Source organism: Lontra canadensis, unplaced genomic scaffold (genome assembly GCF_010015895.1).
Source record: "Lontra canadensis isolate GAN:19392208 unplaced genomic scaffold, GSC_riverotter_1.0 scaffold78, whole genome shotgun sequence".
NCBI classification, from domain to species: domain Eukaryota; kingdom Metazoa; phylum Chordata; class Mammalia; order Carnivora; family Mustelidae; genus Lontra; species Lontra canadensis.
The window spans coordinates 9,080,134-9,107,102 of record NW_022631072.1 but is presented as its reverse complement, the minus strand read 5'-3'; positions in this window follow the sequence as shown (position 1 = coordinate 9,107,102).

The window sequence follows — 26,969 nt, the reverse complement described above, 5'->3', positions numbered from 1 at the left end:
CAATAATAAAAAAGAGGTCTTAAAAATCATTTTCTCTTTCTTTTACAAGTATAAATTGTTAAAAATTATAAGCTGCTGAACAGTACTGAATTTTGCTGTTTTGTTGAAAATGTGATCAGAGAAACAATGCCTTATTCATCATCTTTTCCCTCTTATGGTCTCTTGGGGTTGCAGCATAGCCAATAATCAGAATCTTGATTATGTTCTGATCTGTATATCAACAAACCTTGTTTCCTCAGGTGAGTTTAGAGGGCAAATAACAATCTATGAATTGCTAGCCAAAATCAGAGGGTAAATAATTGAAAATTAATAAGAAAAAAGAGAAAACTGATGATGTTTCATTTAGCCATCTTATGAGCTCTCCAGAACCAAAGCACTTAATATAACAGATTTTAATGATATTATTATATAATTAAAATGTCCAGAAACTGCTTTTGAGTTTCACTTTAAGAGCTACAAATTCATATGCAAAATATTTATCAAAAAACAAAAATAAAAAATGTTGTGTGCTAACTCTCCCACATATATTACTTATGATCACTGTAACTCTCATAGGTGGGACCAAATTACCATATCTTATGGATAAAATAACAGAGGCTTAGAGAGGTAATAAATCCAAATTTTCGTAGCTGGAGGCAGAAGCTCACCCCACTCTGCCTTTACTGCAAAGTTCCTCTTCTTTTAAAACCATTAAGCAACCTGTCTTTCGGTAAGCATGGTTCTCTTCACGTCAAAAGGATGCTGTGATTTTTCTAAGAATATTAAGGGCTTCCTGAAAATTCTTCTGAGAATATGACTATGGGGTGGTGGAAATGATGCTAAAGATAGGGGGGAAGAGTGCTAGCAAGAGGTTGGTTCTATTCTAAATATTTCAGATTGGGGGTGTACATGGGACAGTGTAATACTTTTAGCTTTCTTTCCTGCTTCTTAAAACACCATTGATTTTATTTATTTATTTTTTTGGTCAGTTTTCCTTTCTTTTAGTTTTTCAATTTTAATTCTAGTACAGTCAACAGTGTTATATTAGGTTCAGGTGTTCAGTATAGGGATTCAACAATTCTATATATTAGTGCTCATCATGGTAAGTATAGTCTGAATCCCCTTCACCTATTTCACCCATCTCCCCACCCACCTCCCCTCTGGTAACCATCAGCTTGTTCTCTATAGTTAAGAGTCTGTTTTTTGGCTCGTTTCTTTTTTTTCTTTGTCTGTTTGTTTGTTTAATTCCACATGTAAATGAAATCAAACAGTATTTATCTTTCTCTGACTGACTTATTTCACTTATCATTATACCCCCTAGATCCATCCATGTTCTAGCAAATGGCAATATTTCATTCTTTTTTTTGGCTGTATAATATTCTATTGTGTATATCTACCACCTCTTCTTTTCCATTTATCTAGGATGACACCTGGGCTGCTTCCATAGTTGGGCTATTGTAAATAATGCTGTAATAAGCAGAGGGGTGCATGTATCTCTTTGAATTAGTGTTTTTTGTATTCTTTGGGTAAATACCCAGTAGTGGAATTAACTGGATCATTATGGTAATTTAATTTTTAGTTTTTTGAGAAATGTCCATACTCTTTTTCACAGTGGTTGTACCAGTTTGCATTCTCACTGATAATGCACAAGAGAACCCCGTAGATTTCTAGATAGAACAAATAAAATTACCCAAACCAAATTCAGAATATTGGTTCAGAATATGTTGTTAAAGTCCTATTCAAACATTTTATGATGTGCTTTGCTCATTGTGGTTAAGTCTGCTGAGTTTTTTTCCAGTCTATTTCTTAGCTATCTGATGAGTAATAGAATTTGGTATTTTGTTTTCCAAGTTGTATACTTGGCCTAGTGGTAGGAGTAGTCATTGTGATGGTGAAGTGTGGGTGTGGGTGTGTGTGTGTGTCCGCATGGTTAAGGTTACAGCGTATCGCCTGAAACTTAAATGGTTGGCATTACGTTTAAGTAGAGTTTGGAGCCACCTGTGTAATTTGAGAGATATTGAAAATGTATGGAAAATAATTTTCTTTTAAATTTAGATTATAGTGCTTATAGAGATTTGTTATTATTAGTCTTTCTCCCGTAATGGGAGTTGTGGGTAGTTGTGGACCAAAAAGATTGGCACAGTGGTACACACTAAACTGATTATTGCTGAGTCAAAAACCAGGAAAGGCTTGGAAACATTGGGGTTAGTTCCAAGTTCCTGATAAATTCGGGAGCCAAGAGATCTGTGACCCCTGACCAACCATTAATTCGACTTCGATCTTATAAAAACCTTGCTACAAAACCTCACAGGGATAAGGGTACAGTGAAGACAGAAAAAAGGATTCATGGCCCTTTCATCAAAGATAAATCTTTAATACTTAACCATTTTTTGACTGAACTCAGCTCTCTTTATGCTCCTCAGGCCTAATGGAAGCCAATTCTGACTTGGAGACTTATTCATGCTAAGATTAAACTTTCTACAAAACTTACTAATGCTAAGATTAAGCCATTTTTTTTTAATCAAAGCCATTTCTGAAACCTATAGATCTAATATAGTGTTTCAGAAGTTTTCAAAAGAATATGAATATCCTTTGAAAGTGCAGCAAATATGGCCCTTAGATTACCATTCATGAGAGGGGCAGCATTTTTATGGGGAAGGTTTTTTTTTTTTTTAATCCCCGAAGCCTGACATTTATTTGCCTGATGATGGCAAAATTGCCATGCATTTTAAGCGAAATACCTTGAGCTCCAGCTCAGAGTTTGTTTGTTTGTTTGTTTTTGTTTTGTTTTGTTTTTTAGGTGTTTAATTTCTTTTATTAATGTATTTTTTTTAATTTTATTTTTTTATAAACATATATTTTTTTCCCCAGGGGTACAGGTCTGTGAATCGCCAGGTTTACACACTTCACAGCACTCACCATAGCACATACCCTCCCCAATGTCCATAACCCCACCCCCCCTCTCCCAACCCCCCTCCCCCCAGCAACCCTCAGTTTGTTTTGTGAGATTAAGAGTCACTTATGGTTTATCTCCCTCCCAATCCCATCTTGCTTCATTTACTCTTCTCCTACCCCCTTAACCCCCCATGTTGCATCTCCTCTCCCTCACATCAGGGAGATCATATGATAGTTGTCTTTCTCCGATTGACTTATTTCGCTAAGCACGATACCCTCTAGTTCCATCCATGTCGTCGCAAATGGCAAGATTTCATTTCTTTTGATAGCTGCATAGTATTCCATTGTGTATATATACCACATCTTCTTTATCCATTCGTCTGTTGATGGACATCTAGGTTCTTTCCATAGTTTGGCTATTGTAGACATTGCTGCTATAAACATTCGGGTGCACGTGCCCCTTCGGATCACTACGTTTGTATCTTTAGGGTAAATACCCAGCAGTGCAATTGCTGGGTCATAGGATAGCTCTATTTTCAACATTTTGAGGAACCTCCATGCTGTTTTCCAGAGTAGCTGCACCAGCTTGCATTCCCACCAACAGTGTAGGAGGGTTCCCCTTTCTCCGCATCCTCGCCAGCATCTGTCATTTCCTGACTTGTTAATTTTAGCCATTCTGACTGGTGTGAGGTGGTATCTCATTGTGGTTTTGATTTGTATTTCCCTGATACCGAGTGATATGGAGCACTTTTTCATGTGTCTGTTGGCCATCTGGATGTCTTCTTTGCAGAAATGTCTGTTCATGTCTTCTGCCCATTTCTTGATTGGATTATTTGTTCTTTGGGTGTTGAGTTTGCTAAGTTCTTTATAGATTCTGGACACTAGCCCTTTATCTGATATGTCGTTTGCAAATGTCTTCTCCCATTCTGTCAGTTGTCTTTTGGTTTTGTTAACTGTTTCCTTTGCTGTGCAAAAGCTTTTGATCTTGATAAAATCCCAATAGTTCATTTTTGCCCTTGCTTCCCTTGCCTTTGGTGATGTTCCTAGGAAGATGTTGCTGCGGCTGAGGTCGAAGAGGTTGCTGCCTGTGTTCTCCTCAAGGATTTTGATGGATTCCTTGCTCACATTGAGGTCCTTCATCCATTTTGAGTCTATTTTCGTGTGTGGTGTAAGGAAATGATCCAATTTCATTTTTCTGCATGTGGCTGTCCAATTTTCCCAACACCATTTATTGAAGAGGCTGTCTTTTTTCCATTGGACATTCTTTCCTGCTTTGTCGAAGATTAGTTGACCATAGAGTTGAGGGTCTATTTCTGGGCTCTCTATTCTGTTCCATTGATCTATGTGTCTGTTTTTGTGCCAGTACCATGCTGTCTTGATGGTGACAGCTTTGTAATAGAGCTTGAAGTCCGGGATTGTGATGCCACCAACTTTGGCTTTCTTTTTCAATATTCCTTTGGCTATTCGCGGTCTTTTCTGGTCCCATATAAATTTTAGGATTATTTGTTCCATTTCTTTGAAAAAAATGGATGGTACTTTGATAGGAATTGCATTAAATGTGTAGATTGCTTTAGGTAGCATAGACATTTTCACAATATTTATTCTTCCAATCCAGGAGCATGGAACATTTTTCCATTTCTTTGTGTCTTCCTCAATTTGTTTCAAGAGTACTTTATAATTTTCTGTGTATAGATTCTTAGTCTCTTTGGTTAGGTTTATTCCTAGGTATCTTATAGTTTTGGGTGCAATTGTAAATGGGATTGACTCCTTAATTTCTCTTTCTTCTGTCTTGTTGTTGATGTAGAGAAATGCGACTGATTTCTGTGCATTGATTTTATATCCTGACACTACTGAATTCTTGTACAAGTTCTAGCAGTTTTGGAGTGGAATCTTTTGGGTTTTCCACATATAGTATCATATCATCTGCGAAGAGTGATAGTTTGACTTCTTCTTTGCTGATTTGGATGCCTTTAATTTCTTTTTGTTGTCTGATTGCTGAGGCTAGGACTTCTAGTACTATGTTGAATAGCAGTGGTGATAACGGACATCCCTGCCGTGTTCCTGACCTTAGAGGAAAAGCTTTCAGTTTTTCTCCATTGAGAATGATATTTGCGATGGGTTTTTCATAGATGGCTTTGATAATATTGAGGTATGTGCCCTCTATCCCTACACTTTGAAGAGTTTTGATCAGGAAGGGATGCTGTACTTTGTCAAATGCTTTTTCAGCATCTATGGAGAGTATCATATGGTTCTTGTTCTTTCTTTTATTAATGTGTTGTATCACATCGATTGATTTGCGGATGTTGAACCAACCTTGCAGCCCTGGAATAAATCCCACTTGGTCGTGGTGAATAATCCTTTTAATGTACTGTTGAATCCTATTGGCTAGTATTTTGGTGAGAATTTTTGCATCTGTGTTCATCAAGGATATTGGTCTGTAGTTCTCTTTTTTGATGGGATCCTTGTCTGGTTTTGGGATCAAGGTGATGCTGGCCTCATAAAATGAGTTTGGAAGTTTTCCTTCCATTTCTATTTTTTGGAACAGTTTCAGGAGAATAGGAATTAGTTCTTCTTTAAATGTTTGGTAGAATTCCCCCGGGAAGCTGTCTGGCCCTGGGCTTTTGTTTGTTTGGAGATTTTTGATGACTGTTTCAATCTCCTTACTGGTTATGGGTCTGTTCAGGCTTTCTATTTCTTCCTGGTTCAGTTGTGGTACTTTATATGTCTCTAGGAATGCACCCATTTCTTCCAGATTGTCAAATTTGTTGGTGTAGAGTTGCTCATAGTATGTTCTTATAATTGTCTATATTTCTTTGGCGTTAGTTGTGATCTCTACTCTTTCGTTCATGATTTTATTTATTTGGGTCCTTTGTATTTTCTTTTTGATAAGTCTGGCCAAGGGTTTATCAATCTTATTAATTCTTTCAAAGAACCAGCTCCTAGTTTTGTTGATTTGTTCTATTGTTTTTTTTGGTTTCTAGTTCATTGATTTCTGCTCTGATCTTTATGATTTCTCTTCTGCTGGGTTTAGGGTTTCTTTCTTGTTCTTTCTCCAGCTCCTTTAGGTGTAGGGTTAGGTTGTGTACCTGAGACCTTTCTTGTTTCTTGAGAAAGGCTTGTACCGCTATATATTTTCCGCTCAGGACTGCCTTTGTTGTGTCCCACAGATTTTGAACTGTTGTATTTTCATTATCATTTGTTTCCATGACTTTTTTCAATTCTTCTTTAATTTCCTGGTTGACCCATTCATTCTTTAGAAGGATGCTGTTTAGTCTCCATGTATTTGGGTTCTTTCCAAATTTCCTCTTGTGGTTGAGTTCTAGCTTCAGAGCATTGTGGTCTGAAAATATGCAGGGAATGATTCCAATCTTTTGATACCGGTTGAGACCTGATTTAGGACCGAGGATGTGATCTATTCTGGAGAATGTTCCATGTGCACTAGAGAAGAATGTGTATTCTGTTGCTTTGGGATGAAATGTTCTGAATATATCTGTGATGTCCATGTGGCCCAGTGTGCCATTTAAGGCCTTTATTTCCTTGTTGATCTTTTGCTTGGATGATCTGTCCATTTCAGTGAGGGGAGTGTTAAAGTCCCCTACTATTATTGTATTATTGTCGATGTGTTTCTTTGATTTTGTTATTAATTGGTTTATATAGTTGGCTGCTCCCACGTTGGGGGCATAGATATTTAAAATTGTTAGATCTTCTTGTTGGACAGATCCTTTGAGTATGATATAGTGTCCTTCCTCATCTCTTATTATAGTCTTTGGCTTAAAATCTAATTGATCTGATATAAGGATTGCCACTCCTGCTTTCTTCTGATGTCCATTAGCATGGTAAATTGTTTTCCATCCCCTCACTTTAAATCTGAAGGTGTCTTCGGGTTTAAAATGAGTTTCTTGTAGGCCACATATAGATGGGTTTTGTTTTTTTATCCATTCTGATACCCTGTGTCATTTGATTGTATGGGGAAGGTTTTTTTGTTTTTCAAAACAGATGCAGAAGATGAAGACAGAAAGTACTGTTACCTGGGAGTCAGGCTGCGTGGCAGAGGACACCCTTGGTTGTGTCCTTCTAGCTGGGAATCCTTTCAAGCCATAGGCATGCATGGATTTGGAGGAGAGAAAGTATTTCCTTGGAAAGTGGTTTGGAAAATAAACAGGCAAGGTTTTCAGGTTACAGCCAGGTTCTAATCAATGGGTCAGATACTGTTAAATTAAACCATTGATATGAATTCATGAATTATTGAGCAGCCATTTAATGCATAGGATATGAACATAGGATGTAGACTAGAAGTCAGTCCTTCCTGGACACTTTCCAGGTTCAGAAAACCTTGAGCACTTATCTTTGACCACTTGACAAATTTACAAAGCTCAAACTTACAGAAAAAATATCCTGATTTTGAGTTCTTGTAGCTCACCTTGGTAAGGTACGAATTGGAAATTTTACTTTGCTCTAATTATTTCCCTCAACTCTTGATTTTGACTTTTATTGCTAAATGGCATCCCAAATGTCACTGGGCAGTATGTGAAGTTTCTCAGTCACTTCTAGCTTAAAAAAAAAAAAATCCATCCAGTTTAGAATTCTAATCTCCTCTCTAACCTAAGTCTTATAGCTCTGGATGACCTAGCGTGAGAAGGGTTGTGTTACTCCTGGGGTTCTTCATCATTGTCTTCCTCCTCTTTGTAGTTCCTCTTCCACATTAATAATGGTAAGTGGAGAGGAGAAAGATACTAGTGTCTTTTCCTTAACTTGCCCCTTTGTGGCTTCTTCATTGTTACTGGCAGTCTGGACAATACTGCCCAGCCACTGATGGCCTCTGTGTGACACAGGCCCAAAGGCTGTCTCTCTGGAAGCACGCATGTATTTGGGATGACCCTTTGTGGAAGGTGTGTGTGAAGGGCGTGCTGTCTCCTTACCGCATAGTTGTCCTTGGAGGAAGTCTGGCCCTGGTTTGGACTCAGCCTTTTCGAATGAACCTCTTCCGGCAGCGAGCCTTCCTGAGTCTGGTACTGGCAGGACAGCTTAAGCCTAGCTTCTTTCTTTCGTGTTCACATGACCCTAAAGGAAGACATACTTTTTGCTACTCCTAAGTAGAGGATGTTTAGGCCCTCCGTGGGTTCTTCCTCTCTCTGTACTGATTTCTCTTGCCACTTTTCTTCCCCTGGTTCTGAAGGCACAGCAGAGAAGATCTCAAAAATTTTCTGCATAAGCAGATGTCCTTTGGGGAATGAGATAATGGTCTCTTCTCTCTTTGAGAAGGATTTGAGAAGGGAGAATCCTTCTCTCTGAATGATTCCCTGGGAGTCCTCCTCCCTTCACTGAAAAGTGTCTACATTCTACTTAGGTTTTTGGGCCACCCTTTAGTGGACAGTCCAGGACTCCCACATTTCTTCTGTCCATTTCAGTTTATAAGCTAAAAGAAATGCTAGAGCTGGGGATTTGGAAAGGGTTGGATTGATGATTTGGGAGTATTGGGGAGAGTTTTTCTGCTTCTTAATGAGTTTTGACACAGGTTTCTGACTCTTGATAATGGCCATTCTGTTTAAAATGTGACATACTGAGGGTGCCTAAGTGGCTCAGTCAGTTAAGTGTCCGACTCTTGATTTCAGCTCAGGTCATGATCTCAGGGTTGTGAGATCGAGCCCCCGGCAGGCTCCATGAGCCTCCTTAAGACTCTCTCTCTCCCTTTCCTTCTGCCCCCACCCTTCTCTCCCTTCTCTCTCTCTCCCTCTCTAAAAAATAAGGAAGGAAGGAAATAAGTAAGTAAGTAAATAAATAAATAAATAAAAATATGACAGACTCTATGTCTATTTATTCTCAGTTTTGGGTTTTAGGTACTAATTAAGGGGCAACAGAAAATGTTCCACTCAACCTCCAGTTATCTTGTCTTTATTCCTTGCACAATTTTGCCTGTCATTCGTGTTTCCAGAACCTCCCCTCAAGGTCTCCAGGAGAGAAAAAAAAGAACACGGTTGAATCATGGTTATTAATAAGAGGACCATATAACTTATCATTCAAAATACACTTTTGAGGGCACAAGGGATCCCCTAAGCCAAACTGGATGCCAGGACAGTGCATGTTAATAGGGCTTGCTCTTGAAAAACTGGGATTTTTAGGGCTTGCTCCTGAAAAACTGGGATTTTTGGTCATGATAGCTACTGACCCCTTGAATGTGTTGGTTCTTTCTGCCATGTCTTTACATAGTTGTGCTGGTGTGAAGATAAGAAATAACAGGTATGTCCTGGTATCCAGAAGGAATCAGGCTGAGCAAGTGTTTATAGCTGGTGAAAGGCATGCTCTTTGGGGTGTCTTCTCCATCTCCACATGAGGTTAATAATGCAGAAGGTAAAGTTACAAGAGTGTAGCATACATCTCTTGTTATATAAACTCAACTCTGGAAACACTTTTTTTTCCCCACCTGCAAGCACTTTTGATGCACCTTCTAGGTGCTAAGCTCTTTGGATTATAAAGGTGATTTGTGCATGGGTCCTGCCCTGAAGAGTTTATGATCCAGTGCTGGAGGAGAAGTGAACAAAGAGCTACAGCTTCATAGGATAGTAGTAAGAATCTTTAAGAAGGGCGCAAGGCAGAGTTTCTGAGGTTATTTTTGTCTCAAATCTGGCAAATAAGTTTTTTTGGAAAGAGCGTACTTTTGTAATGTTTTAAAATGATAATAATGATTTTTTCAGATGCTGACCCAAATTACAGAATAGGAAATTATCACAATGGAATGACATTTCACAAACTATGCTAATATGAAGGTTTATATTTCAGATCCCTTTGTGTAGAGAGAAGTAAATACAAAAGAGACACAGTATAACATTGTTCACTTAACCAGATGTGAAAAAGTCATTTTCCTCTTTGTTCCCTCAAAGTATTAAAAGAATTTTTAAAAATTTTTCTTTGAGGTGAACCATGAGAGACTTTGGACTCTGAAAAACAATCTGAGGGTCTTGAAGGGGCAGGGGGTGGGAGGTTGGGGGAACCAGGCGGTGGGTATTAGAAATGGCACGGATTGCATGGAGCACTGGGTGTGGTGCAAAAACAAAGAATACTGTTATGCTGAAAATAAATAAAATTAAATTAAATTTAAAAAAAAAGAACATAAAAAATCTTTCTTTTTTAAAAATCTGAACTCAGTAGAAAACTTGCAATCCTTGCAGTATAAGGATAGGTGTTCTATAGTAAGTTGATATAATTTAAAAAATAAAACACATCAAAACAAAAAATAAACAAGGAATTGTAACTCATTATACCTTAATAGATAAAGTTCATTAGAAGCTTTGATTGCAAGAAAGTCAGGTTAGTTTTCTTAATTGATAAACACTCAAGAACATTTTGGGCAAGGCTGCGATAAATTTATAAATAAATCCTTGGTTGTACAACCAGGACAAACAGCAGCTATACTCAAACAGACTTGGAAATAAAAGATGTTTAATTTTGATGGAAAGTAGATGAGTGGCTGGAAACCAGTAGTAATTGTGAAAAACTAGTCAGCGAAGTCATTGTTAAATATGTACAGTAAATGTATTTTTTTATAATGTGATCAAACAGTGATGTCTCAATGTCCGAATATTATTTTAAACTATTTATGAATATAAATATTTTTTGCTTTCTTCTTTTATATTAGAAAATAGAGCTTCTATTTGTATAGTGTTATATATTTTTGGACCAATATTTTGTGTACATGATCCACTTATTCAAATAGGAAGTGAAGTAGAAGGAACTTGAACCTAATTTCTAGCCTAGTTTCTTCCTATGTATAACAGTAAGCTGAGCATCCTGGCATGAGTCACTTTACCTTTCTGTCACCCACTTTTCAAGACACAAATGTGCTTGTATTGGCTGAAAGTTCTTGGCTTTGCAAAGCATTTCACAACCATTTTTCCATTTGATTATTTTAAATATTTCAGCTATGTGAATGTAATATTCTTCCCCCCTGCCCCAGTGGGAAACCAAAGCAGAGAGGTTAAGATATGCTTTAAGCTACCCATTTAGAAAGAGTATGAGCAAAGACTAGAAGACTTCTGGTTCCCATGCATTGGCCTGTTCCCACTTCATCATGCATTTCTGCCCAACCCTTGGAAAGAAGAATTATTGAAGAAATTCCTATAATGAAGAGTAGTATTTTATATCCATATACAATAAATAGCTTGTGCATTGGTTTTATATATACACTAGGGCATCTGATCTTTCCACTAATCCCATAAGCAGGCATGCTATATGTCATTTTATAGATAAGGAAATTAAGCTCATATAACTGAAGTGACTTGTGCAAATTGGCACAGAGAGTAAGTGATAAAAAGAGAACTTGAATTTGTTTCCATATCCTGGACCATTAGAAGTTGCTATCCATTACAAATCAGCCGCCTCTTGGTCCTCAGCATCCTCTACTAAGAAATGGGCTGCTTGGTGATACTAACCTGGGCAGTCATGTATGAAAGACACAATTCACAATTCTGATTTTTACTAGTTTTACCTAGCCCAATACTTCACTGTTTTTTTTTTCTTTAAATTTAACTCCTGTTCCTGCAGAATTTTGGAATAGAAAATTCTTTTAAGAAATTTAGATGATAGAATACCTTTAGATGATTGTCAGTGAATCTGACTCTATCCTGGAAGCCCAGGCAAAGCAGCCCAAAAGAATGAGCTTCTTATGCGGCTAACATACTTCCACTGACATTAGCTCAAATTGTTACTTGTTACAAGGTGCTTATGTTTATAGTATACGATAGGATTTTTGCTTTTTCTTTCTCCTTATGTTTTCAATGGCATAAGAAAAGATCTCTTGAGTAGCATTTATAAGGTGTCCGATTTCACAGTGCATTCCGGGAATAAAATACACAGACTCTTGGGGTGCCTGGATGGCTCAGTTGGTTAAGACTCTGACTTTTGCCTTTGGCTCAGAGTCCTGGGATTGAGCCTCATGTCAGGCTCCCTGCCTCTGCCCTTCCCCTTGCTTATGCTTGCACACACACTCTCTCTCTCAAATTAAGAAAATAAATCTTAAACAAAAATGCACGGAGTTATAAAAAAAAAATACATGGAGTCTCCTCCTAATGCCAGGCACTGTGCTAAGAATTTGGGAGGAAATAAAGAGTAAGACAAAGTCTCTGTGTTTGGGATTTGGAGAGAGGGACATGAACATGACTACGTTACTGTGTAGGTAATAGAGTGGAGCTGCTGATGGAAAGCCAGGGCAGGAGGAGGGGGAGGTGATATGTGAACAGGCTTGGGAGTTAAGTAGAAGTGGATAACAGACAAAAAGGAGAACATCAGGGTTAAGACAACTCTAAATTTCAATGTTTTCTTGAAAAAAAAAAAAAACCAACAACAACACTACAGCCATGGAATAATAATTATATATTTGAAATTCAAAAATGGTAATTGTGAAGGAATATTTGTGCTGCAGTTTTCATGTGTATTTGGTTTATATTGATTGCAAAAGTTAAATGCCCATGTTATAAACATTCTTAGATTTCAGAAGAATATAGAGACAAAGCACTTCCTTATTCTTCATACACACACACACACACACACACACACACACACACACACTCTACTTCTTCCTATGAACTACCGTGTATCCTGCGGAATTTTTCTTTAATGTGCAAATACATGTCTATCATCTTCCCTTAATTATCTTTAAAAATATTCATAAAAATTAGTTGTCATGTTAAAAAAAATTCTGATAAGGGTCTTCCAAATATGCACTAACAGTAAATACTAGGAATGACGTCAGGGATCACCTAGGTCAGCCTTTTCACTTCACCATGGCAGACACTGAGGTCCTCAGGGATTAAATATTGTTGGGGTCATCCAGGTCATCCATGCGGTTGGGGACACACTGTCTGTATCTTGCCATCCTGGCCTGCAATTTGGTAATTTCCTTTACTTAATGGACTCAGGTTTTCTTAATCAACTATTGAATAAAAATACAAAGCACTCTGTAGGTCTTTAAAGATATTAAGATTTTTCAACATGGGGATAATGAAAGCAATGTACTGGTGGTCTTAAAATTATGCCTATTCCCTAAATTCTGTTTCATTTTTCAAAACTATGTCCTTTCTTTTTGAAACTGGTTATAAGTCTCTCTGAAATGTAATGGTTTCTACAAATATTCCTATTTTTAGTTGTATTAAGATAATGGAATCAGTCACCGGATTGGTGAGAGAGAGAGATTTTCCCATTAGAAATGGGGGGAGTAGCCAGTGTGTTATTGAGTTATTAAGGAATTGATGACTCAGTAAAACTGATCATTGGAATCCCTGGAATGAATATTTCTAAGTAATTTTCCTCAGATTTACCCATCATTAGAGTAATATGCCCAAGAAATAATTTTGGCTGTTCTACATTAATTCTGTTTCCAATTTGAGTAACAAGTAATTCTTCAAATGACCTCCTCAGGTGAAGAGAAGTTTGTTGTTGCAAGAACATCATTAGCAATTTTTTCCCTTTAGGAAAAATAAGATTTGCATATATTGAAGTTAACTGTAATTTCTTAAGCATCTGTCCTGCTTCAGAGGTGAACAGCAAAACTAAATTTCTTATTTTTGTGTAGCTTTAAAAAAAACCCTAGAGCTTAGAGCAATAGATTTTTTTTTTTTTTAACTGAAAAGAAAATAATTTACATGAACATGAAATACCAAGGTGGGTTGTGAGGGATTGGTAAGATCACCTTACCTTGAGCATTAATGTTCTTTCTGGCTTAACCTCTTCTGTGAGATGTGACATTTTACACTGTGGTCATCATAAATGATGATTTTCAACTAAAAAGAAGAAAACTTATTCTTATGGTAGTGATCATGACCTTCGCAGCAGTTGAAACCTCATCTTTACTGTTTATTCTCTTCAAAAAATGCAGTATGTTTATTGATTCTAAAAGAAATCCATAATCTGAGGAAGCTATAGGTTCCAGTGAGCCCCCAAAATTAGTAATGAAAACCCTTTAAAAGACGGCAGAGGTCCAAGGTGCCACCAGATGACATTGTTACTTCTTTCAAGTACTTTACCCCTCTAGTGGAATATTTCTGCATAGACTATACCATGGAAACCAGTGTGTGAAATGCTTCTGCTACAAAAAAGCTTCTGCTTCTAAACTTTGTTTAGAATTCATACTTTTGAGCTACCAATGAAAATTCTGATCTGCTTCAAATGTGGCACATCATTGCCTACGTGTCCAAAAAAAAGGGCTTCATGTTGATTTTCTTGTAAAATTTGAATTTTACGTATTGAAGGTTTTTTGTTTTGTTTTGTTTTGTTTTGTTTGCCCCTGAGTTCTTTGATCTTGTCTGAATGTTTTCCTTGAAGTGTATAAAATTTATGAATTTGGATTTTCTTCTGTATTAAAATGTAAATTCTTCTGTATTAAAGTTACAGAATTAAAATTCTCTATTAAAATTTGTGCAAGGTCACTTTAAAAAAATACCTACCAGACTGGAAACTGTTTATCATTCCAGCAGGTGTCAAAAGGGATGTATTTGGTGGTGATGAGCCCAGGGAAGTAACAGCATTTTTGCTGGTGTTAGATCTCATGCTTCATTTTTATAACAATGACTTGCCGGTAGCATGGTTTCATTTCAGCTACTCCTGTTTCTTTTAGGATCTGCACCTATGCTAATTGTCATGGATAATTAGTCTTACAGCAGAAGCAGGCAAACCAACAAAAGAATGCCCTTTCAAAGAAATGCTTTTTTACAGTGTATTTTACTATACAGTGATGTGGTTGGCAAGTAAAACAATCTGACAAACACTGAGTGTTTAGTCTAAAAGTGTCACGTATCTTGACATTAATCTGTATATCAAATATTTTATAGGTTGGACAGGATAGGCTTTTATTCTTTAGCATTTAATGTTGTTAGAAAATGCCCATATGAGTGAGCATTCAAAGTTAACTCCCACTTTAATAAGAGTCTGATTAAATCATAAGATTTAAAAAGTAAGAGTTGATTTACATAAACAGTATTTGCTGGACAATCTCATCCCCTAAAGGAGACCATTCTGGGATGGACAAAGAGTTTTCTTCTTTACCCTCTATGATAAGGAGGGAAAAATCTCTAAGAATAATAAATTACTCGTAGACATGCTAGAGTCACTGGGATGACAGCCTCACAAACGGATTGAAGTTGATATTGTTCTTGATCCTGAGTCCCTGTGTATGCATGAAAACTTCAGTTGTCTAAGATACTGGGAGTGAAAATTAAGAGGAAATCCCCCAAACCTGTGGCTTCCCCGAGCCAGGGCATGGAACTTGTAAGAGCACCAGAGCAGAAGACTTGAGTTGCACGTTGTCTCCGGGTACAGCTGCTGCTGTTGTGGTTACAACTCCATGACCTTCAGTTACTCTACGGAGTACTGGTTCTGTGCCAGGCATTGTCGATATGTCATCTCTTTTAATCCTTAAAGAGTCTTTTTTGAAAAAGAGGAAACTGAGTTTCAGGAAGATTAAGTGACTCTCTTCTGGCCAAAAAGCTAGTAAAGGAGCAGAAAGCCACAGTTGTCTCTGTCTCCATAATTTATCATCTCATCAGCCAGTGGGTATCAGGCTTATTTAGTTGGCAGAGGGGAAATGGGACATTAGCAAGAAACTTTTTCCAGGGCGAGGACTTGAAAACCTCTTACCGTGTTTCCTGAGGTTTCTTCCAGAAAAAAAAAAAAAAAAAAATCAGTTAAATAATTCTACTCAAACAACAATGATACATCTGACTCACTTTGATGAAAGAAACATAATAGAAAGTGAACTTTCTTCTTTTAGACTCAGGTATTTCAATAGCTAAGTTTTCTAAAAGCGATTGCTACGCTAGTCTAAAAAGGAAGGAATCATGTCAACAGTACATATTCTGAAAAAGGTCATTATAAACGGTGTACAGAAATCACATGCAGTATGTCTCTAGTGAACCTTTTGTGTTCAGCCTGAAAAGGCTTCTTGCGAAGACAAGCACTGTCTGAAGTGACAAATTCCTAAATCTGTCCTCCGAGTTACCGCCTGAAACCAGTGTTATGGAACCTCGGTTTCTTACCAGTTTAGTGCCAGGCCACATTTGGGAAAGTTCTACTCTATGGCAGTTTCAGAGAAGGCGCTTTTAGTGTTCTAAGGCTGATATTCTTGACCACAGGGTGGTCATTTTTGGCATAACGTGCTTATCTGGAGGTCTTCCCATGGGGACCATTTTACATAGACTCAGCACATTCCCCTCAGTGCCTCAGCCTCCAGCATGTTCTTCTTCCGTCTTTAATAAGGTGCCATTTACTTTCAGCCAAATGAAACCTCCCAGTGGAAGAGAATTAAGAGGGATTAGAACATCACAAAGAATTTTGGGAGCTCTGAGGAATATTCTGTGTTATCATCTGGGTTAAAAAAAAGTGTAGGTGGAAGAATATGCCACTTTATTAAAAGGACTCAGAAGCTTTAGGATATGAATTAAGTATCAATATAGAAATTCAAGACCCTACTTGAATGGCTATAGAGGAATGATGTGGAATGGTCAGATGGGTTGCTCCTGCCCGTACCTAGCCCAGTACTTTCCGCTCAGATGTAAGCTCCTCAGTGTCAGGGTGCATATCTTGTTCTCAGATGTAACTCCTCATTTTCTAGCCTAGTGCCTGACACATAATTGGGAACTGAAGAAGTGTTTGTTGAAAGAATAATAGAACCGTAGTTTGGAATTTAGACCTATGGTAAGACCAATATTCCCACTTGCTGAACTGCGTAGTTTCTTAGTAACTTACAGATGCTAATTAGAACTATGTGTATGTATTTTAACCTCGGGTTCTTCTTTTGAAGACTTTCAATATGACCTTGAGGTATCTTGAGACAGGAAAAGAGAATACTGCTTAACTGCTATTTTTTTTTTTTTAATCTTCTCCAACAAGAAGATAACTTTTGTATGGTAAAACATAAGATAAGCCTGACTAAGTGCCACTGAAGCAAGAAAGAGATGGGGCAGTGATAGGAAAGCACCCATACATAGGTTTTCAGTGATTTCTATTCTGTAGGCACAAATGCACTGTATCCATGGGTAGTGAGACAACATTTGATGTGACTGGGCAAGCACTTGCAGTAATTTTAGGAAAATCACACAGATGGAACAGTGCTAGGAGGTTGGAGATTGCATCTTAGTTTTGATTTTCCCCAAAGCATACTCAGAGATAAGGATTTGGGTGCAAGTAGGTTTTTGGGAAGTGATCCCAGGAAACAGAATGGGAATGGGAAAGTGAGAGGAAGGGAGGAAAGCAAGCAGAAGGACACTGTAGCGAATTATTCTGATTGGGAATTATATTCGTGCTATCTTAGGTCTTTCTGAGAGGCTGTGGAATGTGCCTCAGAATTATCTCTCTGAGGGGGATTCAGCCGCCCTGCTCATGGGTTTAGCAGGCTCCTTTGGCAGAGAATGTCCTCTGGCAGATATGAAGGGAGAAAGTGTGCAGTGACCTTCAGGGAAAACTGAGGGGGTATAGTAGGGTTGTGTAAACATCTGCTCCAGATAGATAAAAATGATCTTAAAAGTGATGGATAAAAGGAAAATTCCAGAATCTTTATACTAGTGAAATGTATGTTAATTTCCAGAAATAAATGCCTATTGCTTTTGAACTCTCAGAGAAAAAAAGCAGTGAAACTAAATAATGCCAAATTAGCCTCATTAAAAACCAAACCACTAGAATGGTTCATCAGAGATCCTGATTTAGAAGCTCATACGGTTAACATTTTTTTTTTTTTTATCTTGTAGACAAAAACAGATGAAGGTGCAGATGGGCAAATTTACAGGTAATTGATCAACAGTACCTAGAATGTTGATGAATTATTCTTTGTCATTCTAGTTCAGTGTGTCTAGTCCTTTAAAGCTAATTCCTGTTCTTTTGAAAAATATAAAAATATCTCATGCTCACACAAGGATTTTGATATGTCCTTTTACGAAGGCATGTGTTTTCTCTCGATCATGAGTATCTTTGACCTAGATGAAGGTGTCTAGTGGCATGCCCTGAAGCCTTGTCCTGCACTTTTTTTTTTTTTTTTAGATTTTATTTATTTATTCGACACACAGAGAAAGAAATCACAAGTAGTCAGAGAGGCAGGCAGAGAGAGAGGGGGAAGCAGGCTCTCCGCAGAGCAGAGAGCCTGATGCGGGACTCGATCCCAGGACCCTGAGATCATGACCTGAGCTGAAGGCAGAGGCTTAACCCACTGAGCCACCCAGGCGCCCCCACACTTTTTTATTTACATATTTATTTTTTATGTTTTGGATGAAGATATATGAAAGGCATATATAACAATTTTCTGTCAGAAGGATACTTTGATCAATGACACAACTGGGTTCAAGACAGCTCTAAATAGGCTGGAATAATCACCTGAGCTAATGATTAATTTTATTAGGGAGGAAAGGTAAAATCTTTCACGCAGGTTCAAAAAATAAAAATATGTGAGTATAAGATGAGGAGTATCTGGCTTACTACAGTACCTGTAAGAAAGACCTAGGGGTTTGGTTCATGATAAGCTTAAAATGAACTAATTTTAATTTCAGCTGCCAAAAAAACCTAATGCAGTCTTAGATGAAAGACATAGCATCTTTATGTCCAGAACAAAGATGTTCCATTGTATGTCTTACTAGTTCATTTTTAGCTGGGAGATTATGCTCTGTTCCAAAAGCTTAGCATTTTTGAGCTGATAAGAACATTTGAGGCCACTGATGTCCAAGGTCCTTAGCCCAAGTATGTAGACACGGTGGTATGTGAGCTGTGCCAGGCATACAAGAAACCGTAGGCCAAATTTACAGAATCTTCCAGGAGTACCCGTATTACTTATTTTATGAGGGAAAGGAGGTTAAAGTTACTTAAGAGTTGAATAGTTTGAAAAATATTTAAGTTAAACCACATATGTAGTGATATTATTAAACCACATATGTGATTTTATGAAGTAGAATACAAAGTCCGCATAAAGTTTTAAAATAAATTAACTCCAAAGAAATTTGGGCTTGCAGAAGGTGACTTTTGAGAGCTGTTCCAGAACTCTCAAAACCATGATTTCAATCTCCTGTGCAGGTGTTATAACAAATATTTACTGAGTACCTACTGTGTGCTAAGGAAGTACGGGTCTAAGGGCTTGACATATATCTGTGAGCGAAACTAATACAGGGTCCTGGCCTTCATGGAAACTCATAAGTAGAACAGTCTGAGACTCACAGCCTATCTTTATTTTATAATTGTAAAGGTTCGGACTCACAGTTCTGAGTTCTCTTCCTCTTTCTGCCATTTGCTCGCTCTGTAATCTTGAGCAATTACTTGATTTTTTTTGAGACCTCAGTTCATTTATCTGTGTAATGGTGGAACAAGACCAGTCTACTTCAATGATGTGTAATATTTGATGAGATACCATGGGCAAAGAGTACATATTCATTAGGTCAAAAGATGAAGGCGGTTATTACAGAGGTTAGGTCTCTTTCTTAAATCCACACTATCAGACAGCATCAGGTTTATTCTCAAACTCGGGATCTCTGATTCCACTTCTGAGCTCTTTTTGTGACAGCACAATTCTGGATGTTATAACCTAGAAAATAAATAAGCCTTATTGTAGTTTTCTTCTTACTAACATAATTCATGTACGGAAAGAAAAATTTTAAGAAAATACACAGATGCAGAAAATGAAGCAACAGTAAAAGCAATAACAAAAACGAGAAACATTACAACCTTTTATAATGTCTTAATTAAAATTTGGGCACAGTCTGTCAGCCCTCTTTTTAATACATAATTTTGATTTAAGCAGTTATAGTGTATCCCCTTAGTTTGCTTTTTTTCTATGTATTAATTAAGCACATGCTTTCCCCCATGTAGCCAGAAGCTTTTATTAACATCATGTTTAATGATTGCATAACAGGTCTTTTGAGTGTATGACAATTTTCATGACCTTTTTTTTTTTTTTCCAAATGGACATTTAGCCTGTATAAAAAATATCTTGTGTGTCAATAGCTTTCTCAGCTATAAGAATACCCTCCTTACCTACAGACAAAGCCCAATCTGTTGTGGAATGTGGTCTCGCTTTATGTGTTGGTGTTTCAGGGAATTCAAGAGCCTTCTATTCAGATCCCCCTCAGATTCTCTTAACCCAGATGAAGATCTTTTTTCTGGGCATAGTTTTTCACTTGATCTCCCTTGTCTTGGATATTTCTTTGGATAGCCTCTTTGGATAGTTGTTGTTGTTTAAGATTTCTATTTATTTATTTGACACACAGAGTGAGAGCACAAGCAGGGGGAGCAGTAGAAGGAGAGGGAGAGGTAGGCTCCCTGCTGAGCAGAGAGCCCCTTGTGGGGCTTGAAGTGGGGCTTGATCCCAGGACCCTGGGATCATGACCTGAGCTGAAGGCAGACACTTAACCATCTGCGCTACCCAGGCGCGCCTGAATAGCCTCTTTGGCTCATAGATCACTGCTGTTCTAAAATAGTCTCTCTGGATCTCCTTTGCTTTGCATTTCACAGTCACAGATCTGTCCTGCCTCCACCTGTCTATCTAGGTTCTCAGAACCTATCCAGGGTTGGTGATGGCTGAAAGACTACTAAATGTGTGTGTGTGTGTGTGTGTGTGTGTGTGTGCGCGCGCCCACTTGCATGCATGTGCAGCATGCACTGTGAATTGTAGTTTCAGACTAAAGTTTTGAAAAGTTCTAGAACACTTTGAACTTTATGGATTGTTAGACTCTGAAAGAAATTATCTGTGGGAGTTGCATTTGGGTTAGGTGTTAAAAAAGATATATTGCTGGGGGTGTTTGTTGGGAGAAGGTTTATACAATGGAAAACCATTTCTTGCTACTCTGATATATACCGCACACAAAAAGATGATCATTCCAGATCTTCTGTAATATAAAGAAAATATGACCCATAGCTTTTGGTCACAGCATTTTGACTCTGCAGCTTAGAAATTGAAAAAAATTTACCATAAAATGCTGGAGAACGATGAAAGCTTCAGGGAAGCAAGCATACGCTGTCTCTCATTCTAGTGCTTTATGGAATAAATGTAAAACATTACTGAAACTTAGCTGAAGGTCAGAAATTTTACACAGTGGGAGTTATATGAGTATCAGGCTTTCTGAATTAAGATTCAGATTTCGTACCTAAAACTTGAGGCTGTGTACTGTTCCACATGACTGATTTTCTTTAGATCCATCAAATATTCTGTTCCAGTATAATTAATGCCAATCTACTGACATCAGTGGGATGCACATGAAATTCTAAATGAATATGCCATTACACTTAATTCCTAGTTCTTACTTAATGTCAGGAAACAGCAACAAATAACCTTCTGTTATAGCAGGAACTGCCCGTGCGGCATGTTTGGAACATGTTGAATTGTAGAAAGAAAGTATTTTTGTATAATTTAAGATCTAATGTTCATAAATCTGGAAATGAAGAATTATTCAAATTTGGAGTTTTGGTAGAATTTAGGTAATAAGGTATTGGAGTTATCTATGACCACTCTGCAAACTAACACAGGTACTGATCTCTAATTTTGTCCAAATTCCTTTACAAGCTTCTCTTGATATTTTTGTAGCTCTAATACCCTAGGATATAAGATTTTTTGAGGAAGGCAGTGGTCTAATGAGGTATACTTTGGAAAATCCCCTGGTGGCATTTTATCAAATACATTAAGAGGAGAGGGGCTAGAGGAAGAGGTATGCTGAGAAGCCACTATTCTGTCTGCAAGGGGTAGATGGGTGGGGCTGACAGAGGGAAGGGGACAAGTGACATTCAAGGAGAATTAATGGAGCTTAATAACTGATTGAACTGGGGAATATGGGAGAGGGAAGGGAGGGGCCTCATAGATGTCTTTGAGGATTTGAGCTTGAGTTACTGAGAATTTGGGTGCACTGAAGAGAAATTGTGGAGTAATAAAGGAAACCGATTTGAGGGAGAATGTAGCTTTGTTCATTGCTACACTGAGAAACTAGCACAGAAAGACATACCGGGGGAGATGTTTAACAAAAAACCATGTAGGCATTAAACAGAGTGAACAAGCATTGGGAGCAATGTTTGAGAGATAAGGACTGTAGAAGGGGGCAGGTTGGAGGTAGCAGATGAGTCTGCTAGAGGGGCAGATGCAAGTAGCAAAGGAGAGGGTCAGGGAAAACGAATTCTAAAACTGTAGCTGTGGATTTCACTATGTTGAAGTTTCTGTTATTTTTAAGCTCTCCGTGGGCTGCATATTTTTGAGATCCCCATAGAACCAAATGTTCTCTAGGGATCTGGTTATATCATTGTCTAGTGGCCCAACCTCAGTTGTCATCTAACAAATAAAAATTTGTGTGCCCTCTTTCTGCTTATGGTTTTTCTTTACAATCTCCATGTGTGTCCCAGCTCATTTATTTGTTTCTTTTGGTTCCCTATATCAATACTTTGATGGCTGTTTGTCATTTTTGTTTTGACTCATCTCTGAGTTTTCAGTGTTCTTCTCTAATAGTGAAACCAAGGTTAGGCTACAATCTTAACAAGGGCCTGGCTGTTGCTTTAGAATCAACAAAAGTTGTGACTTTGGAAGTCTCTGTTGGTACCATTTGGTACTGTTTGTGGATGTTGAAGGGAAATGAGAAATCCCAGACTGTTCAATCACAGAACTGAGAGAATAGAGACAAAGCTGTGCACTGTGAGTGTGCACGTGTGCTCAAGTGTGGCGAAGTTAGTTCATTTGATACAGTAATCTATAATATTGAAATGAATGACACTATTTCAAGTTCTAAAGTGATAAACACAAGCTATTTAAAATTTATGAAGAAGGATGCCAGTCTTTCATGCCATTTAGGGTGAATCAGTCTTGCAATTTTGTAATCAGTAATAGTTTACAAAATACTCTCACACATATGTCTGGCCCTACTCTCTCTCTCTCTAACCTTATTTCCTTTTTCCCCCCTTCCTTTCAGTCATTTGACTTCAAGCCCCTTGGTTTCTCTGCTGTTGCTGGACAGCCCTAAGCATATGTCTATCTCAGGACCTTTCCTTTGCAGCTCCTCTGCCTGGGATGTTCTTCTGGATGTTGACATAGTTTACCCTCTCACTTCACTCAGATATCCTCTCAGAAATCAATTCCTCAGAAAAAAATCTGCCTCCCTTCCCCAAGAAATGCATGTCTTCCCGATCATTCTTTGTCCCCTTGCCCTGGTATACTTTCCTTATGAGCGCTCATTTTACATCCATCTACTTACTTGATTTCTGGCTCTTTCTTACTAGAATGTGAGTTCTAGGAGGCCTGGATCAATGATGCCCAGAACAGTGACATTCAAAAAAGTGTTTGTTAACATACATGTTGGAATCCATGAAGTTGATTCTTAAAATAATCTTATAAGGCAGGCTGGAGAGATATCCCTATTTTATAATGTGGAGCTGGGGCCAGGAGAATTTGAATGGCTTATCCAAAACAAAGACTTGAAATCAAGGTCTCTTGGCTCCAAGTTCATAGATGTCATAATTGAACACTTACATGCCCTGACAACTTTTTAATCTTAGGCCTTGGACTGGATTTAATTTCATGTGTACTCTGTGATACACTGTTTTTTTTTTTTAAGCCAAAGACTTCTACAGTTATTAAAAATTCCTTTCAAATTTTGCTTTCTTTCTTCTCTGGAGAAAGCCAATGAAAAGGGGATGTTTTAATTTTGCTGTGTTCAGCAAGTATGCAAGGAGCATATTTATGAAGAATAGAGCTGCAAAATGGCTCTGTCTTTTTTAGCATAATGCAAACAATTCTTAGTGTTGAAGGAGAGAAGAAAGATTTCATATTTCTCCTAACTCATTCTGACAGCAGGCTCAGGATTTAAAGAGAATTCTATGCTGTGTTCAACTATCTAAGATTCAGAAGGTGGCCAAAAGGGATTGGGAATATAAAGGTTTCATACTAGCCTCCGTGGCAATTAAAGCCATTTGTAGGCGGAAGAGAAGGTTGGTCTTCTCCCAGTCCTTCAGCACACCTCTTTTCATTTTAGAAGTCTTTCTTTTTCTCTTCCTATTACTTTTTTCCTTTTACCCCCCGATACGTGTTTGCTTGATGTAATAAAAATGCCATTTCATTTTTATTTATTCACTTTGTTCACTAAACATTTCTTAGTTGCTTACTCTCTGCAAGTTATTATATTAAGTGCTGGAAATTTAAAATTTAATGAAGATACATCCCCTGTCTTTACGGAGTAGACAAGTAAACGCTGATTGTACAGTACATGGCAGTACATGCTCTGATCCTGTAAGCACAGGTTTTCTAGGATCCTAAGCAGGGTTCTTAACCCAGATTGAGGAGTCAGGGGAAACTTCCTGAGAGGGCAATTGGTGTTTAAGATGATTGTGACAAGGAGAAAGATAAGCAAGAGCCAAATTACAGAGATATTTCTATGGTATATTATGGTCACTTATTAAAAAAAAAAAAAAAAGTTGGCCTGGGAGGTATTTTAAATAGGGAATGATGTGATTAGAACTTTTTTTCAATAGTCAATTCAATAGTTAATATTATGTAGGGGAGAAGTGATGATAGTAGCAGTAAGAAGGATGGAAGAATCAATCAGGTTTCAGGGATATGAAGGAGAGAATTTATTGCCAACTTATTTTGCCTGAAGGAGGGTGGTGAGTGAGGAGGTGGAATCCTGTGTGAAGATCTCAGAAATTCCTCTCTGGAGCTACATGTGGGCAGACAACTTGCTGTTCACTGAGAGAGAGGATAGAGGGGAAAGGAAATTTGATTAGGGATGAGATGACAGGTTTATCCAGTCGTGTCATCTTTGACATCAAGTTAGAGATGCCCCAAAGTTAGTCAGATTACATATCAGAGACTCAGAATCAGGAATGATTAGGTTCATATTTTGGAATGTTTGTCAGGAAAAAAGGAGTTGATCTCTTCAAGGGAAAGTCTATACATTGTGAAGGAAGGACAGTGAGACTAGAAGTTTTTGGAAACAAATATATTGAGGGTGAGAAGAGGAAGGTGGTTGATAAAGGATCATTAGAGAGAAAGAAGATCAGCAATGGTTGTTCACTCATCCTACAGTGCTTTTAATAACCAGACATTTCTTTCTTTAAACTAGTTCATTTGTATCCATCAAGAAATGGACCTCTATATCCCTACAGGATTTTAAAGAGGTCACATAACTTAATTATCCATTAGAGAGGCAACAGTTACACATCTATCTCATCCAGTGACAAATCAAGAATATCTGAAGTTAGGTAAGAAATGATCTGCCATGAAAGGAAGCTTACCATAATTCCAAATAGTTACAGTTTGAAACACTAATTTGTCTAGATTGAAGGTGGCATTTTCAAAACTGAAACAACATGACTCTTAAAATTGAGCTGCCATGTGGTGTTACAACATTATGTAAAATAAGACATAGACATTAAATAGATCTTGGATCCTAATAATGCACATTGTGCAAAGTGGAGGACAACACGGTGAGTGGCCCCCTTTTTATTAAAACATAAGACATATAGGTATGGAATAAACCCAAGGAAGCTGGAAGTCTTACCAACTGAAGGTAAATGAGATTTTTATGATTCTAATTTTGCAGATTACAATCTGTTAGTAAGATAGCCCTCTTTATTTCTCTGAAGTCTTGTCTTCTCCACTCTAATAAGTAGTTGAATAGTTGCATGAAAAGTTTTGTGGGGAAGGGGAAACAAGGTGCCAGTAGATAAGTAAGGGAGTAGAATGGGGCACGAGACCAAGTATTGGGAATATGGCAAAGCATTTGCATTTATTTTCATCCATTCTTTCATTCATACTATACATAGGTGTTGAGGACTTAAGATGTGCAAAAAGATATCAGCTCCAAGGGCACAAATGTAGTTGAGTGAAAGATATATCCATATAAGTGAAATACCAGGTAGATCAAGAAGCAGTAATGGACAAGATCCAGGTGGTTACATACACAGGTTATATACACAGATAGTTTGGGGGAGAAAAACCTTACTTTGAGCAGAACTATACAGAGAAGCTTAAAGAATTGGGTAAAGTTTGAGCTGTGTGCGGAGTAAGATTTAAGAATGGTGGCACCTCTTCAGACCACCTGAAACACTATGGGAGGGGCTCCAGGAAGTTGTAAAAAGCTCCCTAGGCGATTGTCTGGTGCATTCAAGATTGAAGTCCACTGATTTAAATTATGGGAAAGATGAAGTTTCTGGTCCTTTTTCAGTCTGTGATTTTACTTTTATTAACTAGAATACAAGTAAAATAAAATGCTTATTTTTATAACTGATTTCTTGTTCTGTGATTTATAACTCCTTATAATTTAGTTCTTTTCACTTTTACTTTTTTGCATAAAACATTTAAAAATAGGTTAAAATAACAAGAAATCAAGAAAGCAGTTTGGCTTCACTTATTTCGAATAATCTTCCAAAATTATTCTGAGTTTATTATCATTTACCTCCATTTCTAATGAAATGTGCACTTACTGTTACTTCTGATTATGAGAGAGCTATTCAGTTATGGGCACTCTATCTGATAAGGCAGGTGAGTACACAAATACAGTTTGAGAAATATTTTTACTGTAAGGTTTGGGAGTTAAAATATTCTAAATTAAGCAGAAAAGCATAGTTAATAAACCATTCCTAGAATATTCTGAATCGTTGTGGATATTATTATATGTGCCACTCCGATGTCCATAGAGAGAATTATATTATGCTCACAAATAGAGCAAATGGAAAGCTAGGAAGATAGTTGAAATGCTTTTTATTTTAGAGAATATAGATATCTTGCAATTTTTAAATGACATCTCCATGCTAAGTAAATCAAGGCAAAATTAAGTGAATAATGAATTAATTAAATGGATAAGCTCTAGTTAACATCAGTCGAGTTGGTCCAGGTCCTACAGTTATGAGTATGAGGGGACAATATCCAGTTATATTGGTAGATAAATTGATAGGAAGTGCCTGGTAACATTTGCTTGTTATTTCCCCATTCCTAAAGTATTTATTTTGGAATCAGGTGTGGAGTCAGCCATCTTTAACGAAACCCAGTGGAGCTACCACTATAGATGGTTTGCCTGAAAAGACTGTCAGGTTTTTGAAATTAGTTTTACAGCTGCCATAACAAAAAAGTATTATTTTATCTGCTTTCTGTTCCTGAGGCCTGCTTTTGA